General features: G+C 47.0%; 2 long non-coding RNA genes across 2 annotated transcripts; both read left to right on the forward strand.

Moving 5' to 3' along the window:
- The first annotated feature begins 256 nt into the window (after positions 1-256).
- LOC143691945 (uncharacterized) lies at positions 257-1,471 on the forward strand. The gene is made up of 3 exons (XR_013179746.1): positions 257-387; positions 1,288-1,328; positions 1,429-1,471. It is a non-coding gene; the product is annotated as an uncharacterized LOC143691945 (long non-coding RNA).
- Positions 1,472-5,256: 3,785 nt separating this feature from the next.
- On the forward strand, positions 5,257-7,618 carry LOC143692018 (uncharacterized). The gene is made up of 2 exons (XR_013179872.1): positions 5,257-6,616; positions 7,191-7,618. It is a non-coding gene; the product is annotated as an uncharacterized LOC143692018 (long non-coding RNA).
- The last annotated feature ends 2,123 nt before the right edge of the window (positions 7,619-9,741 follow it).

Here is a 9,741-nt window from a genome sequence, read left to right on the forward strand (position 1 = left end):
CTGCCCAGGAGTTGTGGTGAGTCAGGGATGTAGGGGGGAGGAGCGAGGGTCCACTCAGGTTTCAGCTGTGCCAAATCACCTCATCTCCTCTTAACCCAGGCGTCCCCTGTGGCAACGGCCTCGGTCTCTGAGTGTGCCCGAAGTGTGCGGCCCAAGCAGCTGAGCGTTCTTAAGAGAAGGGTGAGGAGCAGACTTGTGGGGTTTTGGCCAATGTGGTGCCACGATCAGGCATTGATGTTTGGTTTTCTTTAATACAGCTGTCTAAGAGACACCAGCCCGGTGCCAGCAGGACCTTCCCGGCTGACGAGGTGGCCTTTCTTTGCACCTGAGACCGGCATCCCCAGATGTCTGAGAGAGAAGTAGAGGGCTACGACCCCCAGGGGGGATGTAAGCAGGGTGCTGGTTTGGGAAATACTGCGACGGGTTTTTGAGTCCCCTTTGGAGGTGGGGGGGTGTCCATGAAGTGGCCCCTTAGGCCCCATAAAAGCAAAATCTCACTTTTGATCACAGTGCTGAGGTGCGCTGGGCAGAGCGGTCCCGGTGTGTATTGTGTCCCTTGTCTATTGTGCATTATGTGTTGTTTGGGTATCTCATGTCTCTTACCTTAGCCTTTTCAGGGTCCTGTCAGAAACCTTGGCATTGTTCTTATCGTCTGTGATCTCTGCATTTCTTGGCCTGGCACCCATGCCTTACAACCTTTGCCTGGGGAGCTCAGACATGTATCAGAATTGCATCTCTCTTTGGAAGCATCCAGTCAGATGTCTTTTCAGGTCTTGTTCTGAGCTGTATGGACAGCTATGCCCTGCCAGGATCCATTATGGCAGATTAGGACTTGAAAGAATGTGAGGACCGGTAGAGGCTTCTGACCGGTCTGATTCTCGGGCATCCATCTTTGCAGGTTCTTGGAATAAATCATTCAGTTAGCATCTTCTTCCATCAGTGTTTTCTGAGCCACATCAGCTTGCCATCAGTCTCACCTCGGTCATCTCATTTGGCATGCTCTCGTTGCTCGCAGTAATCCTTTTTGCCAAGAGATTTCTGTCTGTGTTGTGTGCCCATTGTTTGTTGTGTCCTGTCTGTCCTGTGTCACGGGTGTCTGCACATATTTGTGCCGGAGCTGCTCTGCCCTGCTGCATAGCCTTTTGTAATAGGACAAGCCCTGGGGAGTTGAAATTTTTCATGTGGGGTGTACTTGGACTCTAGATGCTGTTCCTAGATTGATATAAGGTGTTTGCAGCTTTTGAGTCATCCTGCAGGTGTTTGACATATGTTCTAACTCTCTTGCAGGTGCAGATGCATTGCATCCATGGCAGAGCACCCCATCCCGGGTGAGGGGGTTCCCCATAGCGGGTCAGTCACCATTTGTCTGTGCAGGGGATGTGTCAAGTGTGACCCTGTTACAGCGCTGTTCTTTGTCTTTATTTTTAGCAAGTATAGCAGGATCTCAGCAGTCAAGTTCAAGAGGGTAAGGTGAGCAGTAGCCTTTCTTGTTGCTGAGGTCTCAATTCCTGGGGCAAGTCTAAGTCTCCATTCTCATTTTTGTGCCTTAGGCCATCTGCTCGGAGCATGCCAAGCTCCCATCCCCAACGGGCCGCCAGACCGGGTTTGCCCCGCGTTCCGGGCAGCCGTCAGGAACCGCCGAGGAGTTGTGGTGAGTCAGGGATGTAGGGGGGAGGAGCGAGTGTCCACTCAGGTTTCAGCAATGCCACGTCACCTCCTGTCCACTTAACCCAGGCGCACCCCACGACGATGGCATCGGCCTCCGAGCGCGGCCGGAGCGTGCGACCCGAAGAGCCGGGCCTTCTTAGGAGAAGGGTGAGTAGCAGACTTGTGGGGTTTTGGCCAATGTGGTGCCAGGATCAGGCATTGATGTTTGGTTTCCTTTGATATAGCTGTCTAAGAGACAACGGCCCGGTGCCAGCAGGACCTTCCCAGCTGACAAGGCGGCCTTCCTTCGCACCTGACATGGACTGGGATTTCCATATGTCCAAGAGATAAGTCAAGGGCTACGACCCACAGAGGGGATGAAAGCAGGGTGCTGGGTTGGGGCTCCTGGGGGGGAGGGGGTTGAGTTGTCTCTGGAGATGAGGGTAGCCAAGATGTGGCCCCTTAGGCCACGTAAAAGGAAAGTCTCACTTTTGATCACAGTGCTGAGGTGCGCAGGGCAGAGCAGTCCCGGTGTGTATCGTGTCCCTTGTCTTTTGTGTATTATGTGATGTTTGGGTATCTCATGTCTCTTATCTTAGCCCTGTGAAGGGCCTGTCAGAAACCTTGGCGCCATTCTTAGAATCTGTGATCTCAGTGTTCCTCAGCCTGGTGCCCAGGCCATGGAACCTTTGACTCGGGGGCTCAGACAGGCATCAGAATTGCATCTCTCTTTGGAAGCATCCAGTCAGGTGGCTTTTCAGGTCTTGTTCTGAGCTGCACGGACAGCCGTGCTCCTCAGTGCTCCGTTATGACGGATTAGGCTTTGTAAGAATGCGAGGTTAGGGAGAGGATTCTGACCGTAGGATTCCTGGGTATCCATCTTTGCAGTTCTTGGAATAAATCATTCAGCCAGCATCTTCCTCTAGGGTTCTCTGAGCCTCATCAGTTTGCCATCTGTCTCATCTTGGTCATCTCCTTTTGCATTCTCTGAGTCCTTGCAGCCACTTTCCTTGCCAGGAGCTTTCTGTTCCTGTTGTGTCCCCCCTGTCTGTCACATCCTGTCCCGTGTCACGGGTGTCAGCACACACATTTGTGCCGGAGCTGCTCTGCCCTGCCACATAGCCTGGTGCAGTAGGAGAAGTCCCTGGGAGTTTGTAATGTGGGGTGTAGTGGGACTCTAGATGGGATTTGTAGATGGACACCAGACGTCTGGAGCTCCTAAGTTATCCTGCAACAGTTTGAGTTTTGTCCTAACTTTTTTTTCAGATTCAGATGGATTAAATGTGTGCCAGAGGGCCCCATCCCGAGTGAGGGGTTTCCCCCGTGCAGGTGAGGCACCGTTTGTCTCTGCAGCAGAAGTGTATATGGTGACTCTGTTACAGCACTGTTCTTTGTCTTTCTTTTTAGGAAGTAAATGTGGATACCAGCAGTCAAGGTGAGCAGTGGAGAGAAGTAGTTGTTATTGCTCAGGTCTCAATTTCTGGTGCAGCTCTAAGCTTCCGTTCTCGTTTGTGCACTTTAGGCAATCCACTCGGAGTATGCCAAGCCCCTGTCACCAGCCGGCCGATGCACCGGGTTTCCTGCAAATGTGAAGCCTGTGGATGTATTACAGGACTTGGTGATGAAACCCTGAACTTTTCTATTTAAAGGTGCCATCCAGGTGGCCTCCGGCAGCTGCCCAGGAGTTGTGGTGAGTCAGGGATGTAGGGGGGAGGAGCGAGGGTCCACTCAGGTTTCAGCCGTGCCAGATCACCTCATCTCCTCTTAACCCAGGCGTCCCCTGTGGCAACGGCCTCGGTCTCTGAGTGTGCCCGAAGCGTGCGGCCCAAGCAGCTGAGCGTTCTTAAGAGAAGGGTGAGGAGCAGACTTGTGGGGTTTTGGCCGATGTGGTGCCACGATCAGGCATTGATGTTTGGTTTTCTTTAATACAGCTGTCTAAGAGACACCAGCCCGGTGCCAGCAGGACCTTCCCAGCTGACGAGGTGGCCTTTCTTTGCACCTGAGACCGGCATCCCCAGATGTCTGAGAGAGAAGTAGAGGGCCACGACCCCCAGGGGGGATGAAAGCAGGGTGCTGGGTTGGGAATTACTGGGAGGGGGGGATTTGAGTCCGCTTTGGAGGTGAGTAGCTTTGGAGGTGGGGGGGTGTTCATGAAGTGGCCCCTTAGGCCCCATAAAAGCAAAATCTCACTTTTGATCCCAGTGCTGAGGTGAGCGGGGCAGAGCAGTCCCAGTGTGTATTGTGTCACTTGTCTTTTGTGTATTATGTGTTGTTGGATATCTCATGTCTTTTATCATAGCCCTTTGAGGGGCCTGTCAGAAACCTTGGCACCAGTCTTAGTATCTGTACTCTCAGCGTTCCTTGCCCTGGCACCGATGCCATGGAACTTTTAACTCGGCCGCTCAGACAGGTATCAGAATGGCAACTCTTTTTCGAAGCATCCAGTCAGATGTCTTTTCAGGTCTTGTTCTGAGCTGTATGGACAGCTGCACCCTGCAAGGTTCTGTTATGATGGATTAGGACTTGTAAGAATGTGGGGACAGGTAGAGGCTTCTGACCGTAGGATTCTCGGGCATCCATCTTTGCAGTTCTTGGAATAAATCATTCAGTTAGCATCTTGTTCCTCCAGGGTTCTCTGAACTTCATCAGCCTGCCATCAGTTTCACCTCGGTCCTCTAATTTTGCATCCTCTTGGTGCTCGCTGTCATTTTCCTTACCCAGAGATTTCTGTTCCTGTTGTGTCCCCGTTGTTTGTCCTGTCCTGTGTCACGGGTGTCTGCACACATTTGTGCTGGAGCTGCTCTGCCTTGCTGCATAGCCTGGTGCAATAGGAGAAGTCCCAGGGACTTGATGTTTGTAATGTGGGGTGTCGTTGGACTCTAGGTGGGATTTGCAGATGGGCACAAGATGTCTGGAGCTCTTAAGTTATCCTGCAGCTCTTTGATTTTTGTCCTTTCTTTCAGGTGCAGAAGGATGAAATCCAGGGCAGAGCCCCCCATCCCGGGTGAGGGGATTCCCCCGAGCAGGTCAGTCACTGTTTGTCTCTGTAGAGAGAGCATAAATGATGGCTCTCTTTTTAGGAAGTCAAGGCCGAGTGGGCGAGGTGAGCATTGAGTAGTGTACAGAAGCAGTTGTTTTTGCTGATGTCTCAGTTTCTGGTGCAGCTCTTAGCATCTCCACTTTTTATTTTAGGTGGTCCACTTGCCATCTATCCTGGCCGGGCATGCCCATTCCAGCTGTGTGCAGCTTAAGGTATCAGTGTGGCATCCTTGTCAGATTTGGGAGGTTGTGTTTTCACAGTGTCTCAGCATGCTTTTCTGCTTTGTTTCTTTGCAGGTGCTGTCGCTGCCCTAGGCATGCCAAGGAACAGAGGAGGGCAGGTGAGTCGGTGTTTAGGCAGGCTGACTCACAGGTGAGTGTTACACAGCAGCATGCTAAGTGTGTACCTATTCTTTTTGCAGGTATCTTCTGGGCACCCTCTGGAGTCAAATCAAGATTTGAGGTGGGCCGGGGCAGGGGTGCGGAGGAGCCCTGGGGATTACTGTTTTTGACGGCAATAGTCACCTTTTCTGTTTTGTCTTAGGTACCCTGAGGAGCCTCGTAGCCAAAGGTTGGAAACGACAGCACCGAGGCACACACGGAGCACATTTCACCATCCACGTCCGACCGAGGATGGATTTTGTCTGCTCCTTTTCCAAAAGCTAAGTGTCGGGGCCAGCAGTTGGGAGAAGGGGAAAAACCTTTACTATCACAGAGGGCAATTTGATGTCAGCTTAGCGGAGAGGTCTGTAGTGGGACCAGCTCTCTGGAAGAAAAGGGAGAGGGTTTCTCCTCAGCCTGACCAGAGCCTTTGCTGGGCAGGGCAGTTCCGACCCATCTCAGCATTCTCGTGAACTTTGCGTTGTCCGCCTTCCTCGGCCCGACGTCGTCACGGATCATTCCCCCGAGGAGCTCGCCTTCACGTCCGGAGCTACAGCCACGGTCACCCGGCCGTCGGCTTCCTTCTCTAGGCTTGCTGAGCCTCTCGAGCATCCTCTTAACTGCTTTGGCACTAACTTCTTTTAACGAGTTACATTTCATCATCACATGCTATCGTCATAGGGCTTCCTCTCCTTTGGCATCATCAGCCTCTGGCACATCTTGCGCTAGGCATCTCGGGTGCCTAAGGGGACAGTGCCAGGCAGTTGCCACTTGTCTCTGTGTCTATGTTGTCCGTGTCTGTGTTGTCCGTGTCTGTGTCCGTTGTCTTCCACGTCATAGGCCTTTATTATGTCTCAATGCTTTATCGGCACTATTCTGTGCCATCTAGGCTGTGTTCTACTCACGTTCCTTTCTGGATATCCCTTATTCTGGCATCTTTACATTTTTACTCTTTGAGACAGGAATGTCTCAAACGGACAAGATGTTCTCATCCATCTTCCTTCTCACTACCAGCTTTGGTAGTGCCTTTTTTTCCATGCCATTTTCTTGGACTGCTAGAGGGAGTGTCTTGCACCCTCCTCATGTGACTGCAGTACTTCTATAGGTTCCATCTTCTCAAGGGTATAGGACTCAAGAATTCATCTTCCAGCGAGTTATCTCAAGTCCTGGCTTATATTGTGTGTACCTGTGCTGGCTTATACTGTATGTACCTACCCTCTATGTACACTTGCACTGTATGCATCGACTTAGATTGTTGTGTGTACTTATATTGTACCACTTATGGTTGGAGCTGCCCTGCCCGGGCACGTAGTCACAGTCAGGTAGAAGAGTTATAAAAACTTTACTGTTCATCTGTCTTTTATGGGATTTTGGGTAGAAAACTTATTGGTCCAGAGTGGAGACAAGTCCTAGCTGTCAGATAGCCACTCGTTGACCGCTTCCTGTCGTCTCACAGGTCCCCGAGGCTACCGATTTCCCCAGAACCTACCAACTGACGTCAAGGAGCGCAGCCAGAAGATGTGTGGCAGCACGTTCTTCAGCGTCTCGAGTAAGGGCCACAGCGAGTGTGTAAGTGGGAAGAGCGTGTGAGCATGTGTGAGAGCATGTGTCTGTGTCTGTCTGCGTCTGCTCGTCTCTGCGTGTGTCAGCGCATGCCGACTGGATTACTGGATTTAACCTTGTGTGTGTGACTTTTGCTTTTCAAGTTTTTCAACTCATTTTCAAATTTAGAATAAAAAATCCCCAGCTGGGTTTCCCCCCCCCCGGCTGTTTTTTTTTTCTCGGTCCCGGTCGGTCTGTGAGGTGACGTTCATCACCAGAGTTTGGGCGCGGACTGTCCAGGGACCGGGGTTTTTGTCAGGCAGGAAGATTTTTTTGAGGCTCCCGGGAACCACGTTCCCGAGGACCAATGATTGCTGGGGTGTAATTTAGCAGTTGTGATGAGAGGGATGGTGACTTCGTGTGTCATCTGAAGGGGGTGTTAATTGTAGATGAGTGTTGTTTTTTGCGTGCTTTTGTTGTTTTGGGTTTCCTGTAACAATAAATCCACATGTAAAGAAAATAGAAAAAGGTTATCATCTTGTGTTAATATGTGTGTTGTGTTGTATTGCTCTGTATTGCAGGGTGAGCACAGGGTGAACTCTCTCCTCCTTGCTGTGACACCTGGGCTGGCAGGGATGACACAGTGACCTCGGCCGGCCGATGCTGCCTGTGCCATCACCTGGCACTGACGTGTTTGATGAAAATCCTTTTGCTGGGATTTTTCTCCTGAGAAGCCTCAGAACAGAAATGGAACCAATAACGATCTGCTGGCTGTGGAGTGTGGGCTGGAGATGGTTTAGCAACAGGGGCATCTTGGATTGGTCTCCTGTGCAGTGTCTACTTGATGACCAATCATGGTCCAGCTGCGTCGGGGCTGTGAGCAGTCCCAGGTTTTTATTATTCATTCCTTTCCAGCTTTCTGATGTCTCCTTGCTCTTTTAGTATAGTTCTACTATCTCATTTTCTTTTAATATAATAGAGATCATAAAATAATATTTCAGCCTTCTGAGAGGTGGAGTCAAGATTCTCGTCTCTTCCCTCGTCCTGGGGACCCTCAAACACCGCCACAATCAGCGGCCGAGCGGGTTTGTGCGAGCCTCCCAGTAACCCTCGGCCGGTCCCGAGTCGGCAGACACCGGGGGGCAGCCCTGACACGGCCGAGAGCGGGGAGACACTGTCTGTGCCCCGAGGGTGCTGAGGGCACCTGGGCTGGGGGGAGACACTGTCTGTGCCCCGAGGGTACTGAGGGCACCTGGGCTGGGGGGAGACACTGTCTGTGCTCCGAGGGTACTGAGGGCACCTGGGCTGGGGGGAGACACTCTCTGTGCCCCGAGGGTGCTGAGGGCACCTGGGCTGGGCCCCTGTGCAGCACAAGAGACACAAGAGACAGCGGTAGATGATAAAGGGCCGACTCTTAGCAGGGGTTAATCCAAGGTTTTATTAGGAGTCCCAAAGGAGCTCCTGCACCTCAGGGGCCTCCTGCCAAGCCCCAGGGAGATGTGCCAAGGTTACATTTAAAGGGAGGTGGAAACCCAAAGTAGATAACATTTTACCAACCATTAAGTGACCCTAAGGGATGGATGCTGGGGCATAGACATACAGGACAGCGTATGGGGCAAGGCTCGGGGGGCTGACCCCTGGCCTCTGGCTGATCACTGGACGACTTGGACCGAAACTTCTGGATGGAGGGGATGGGAGGCTGAGTGATTGACAGAGAGCCAGGGTCGGGGTTTGGGGATGATCTCATCCCGGGAGAGGGATAACACAGGGAGAAGGAGGGGGGTACAGTTTGGGATAAACCATTTGGGAAAAATATGGGGATACAAAACAAAATGACTTCAAAGTATTATAAAGTATAAAAATGCACTACAGCAGGTTTGGGCAGCACCAAATGAAATGTAATAAAATGCTTTAAAAATAGAAAAATTAAAAATAAAAATTAAATAAAAGTAAAAAAACAAAATTAATTTAAAATAAATGAAAAACAAAACAAAAACTGTAAAGTGCTGTAAAGTGCTGTAAGAGTTCCATAAAAGGTAGTGCCGTAATGCAAGACCCTCAAACACCACCACAATCACCAGCTTGAGTTGGTCTGGGCAGCACTGAATAAAAAAAAAATAAAAACCTTTAAAAATAGAAAAATTAAAAATAAAAAATAAATAAAAAATAAAATTAGAAAAATAAAATAAAAGCTTTAAAAATAGAAAAATAAAAAATAAAATTAAAAAATAAAATTAAAGCTCTAAAAATAAAAAAATTAAAAATAAAAATTAAATAAAAAATAAAAAAATAAATGCTTTAAAAATAAAAAAGTTTAAACTTAAAAAAATGAAAATCTTTAGAAATAGAAAAATTAAAAATAGTAAGTAAATTTAAAAAATAAAAAATAAAAACGTTAAATATAGAAAAATTAAAAATAATAAGTAAATAAAAAATAAAATTAAAAACTAAAATAAAAATGCTTTAAAAATAGAAAAATTAAAAATAAAAATTAAATAAAAGTAAAAAAACAAAATTAATTTAAAATAAATGGAAAACAAAATAAAAACTGTGAAGTGCTGTAAGAGTTCCATAAAAGGTAGTGCCGTAATGCAAGACCCTCAAACACCACCACAATCACCAGCTTGAGTTGGTCTGGGCAGCACTACATAAAAAAAAAAATAAAAACTTTAAAAATAGAAAAAAATATAAATTTAATCAAAAATAAAATAAAAAAATAAAATAAATTCCTTATAAATATAAAAATTAAAAATAAAAATTAAATAAAAAATATAACTAGAAAAATAAAATAAGTGTTTTAAAAATTGAAAAATAAAATTAAAAAATAAAATTAAAGCCCTAAAAATAGAAAAACTTTTAAAGAATTAAATTAAAAAAAAAAGCTTTAGAAATAGAAAAAATTAAAATTAAATAAAAAATAAAATTAAAAAAAAAAGCTTTAGAAATAGAAAAAATTAAAATTAAATAAAAAATAAAATTAAAAAAAAAAGCTTTAGAAATAGAAAAATGAAAAATAATAAGTAAATAAAAAATAGAATTAGAAAAATAAAAGCTTGAAAAATTAAAAATAAACATTAAGTAAAAAAAAAAATTAAAAAAAAATAAAAATAGATTAAAAACAAAATAAAAACC

Source organism: Agelaius phoeniceus, chromosome Z (genome assembly GCF_051311805.1).
Source record: "Agelaius phoeniceus isolate bAgePho1 chromosome Z, bAgePho1.hap1, whole genome shotgun sequence".
In the NCBI taxonomy this organism is placed as follows: Eukaryota; Metazoa; Chordata; class Aves; order Passeriformes; family Icteridae; genus Agelaius; species Agelaius phoeniceus.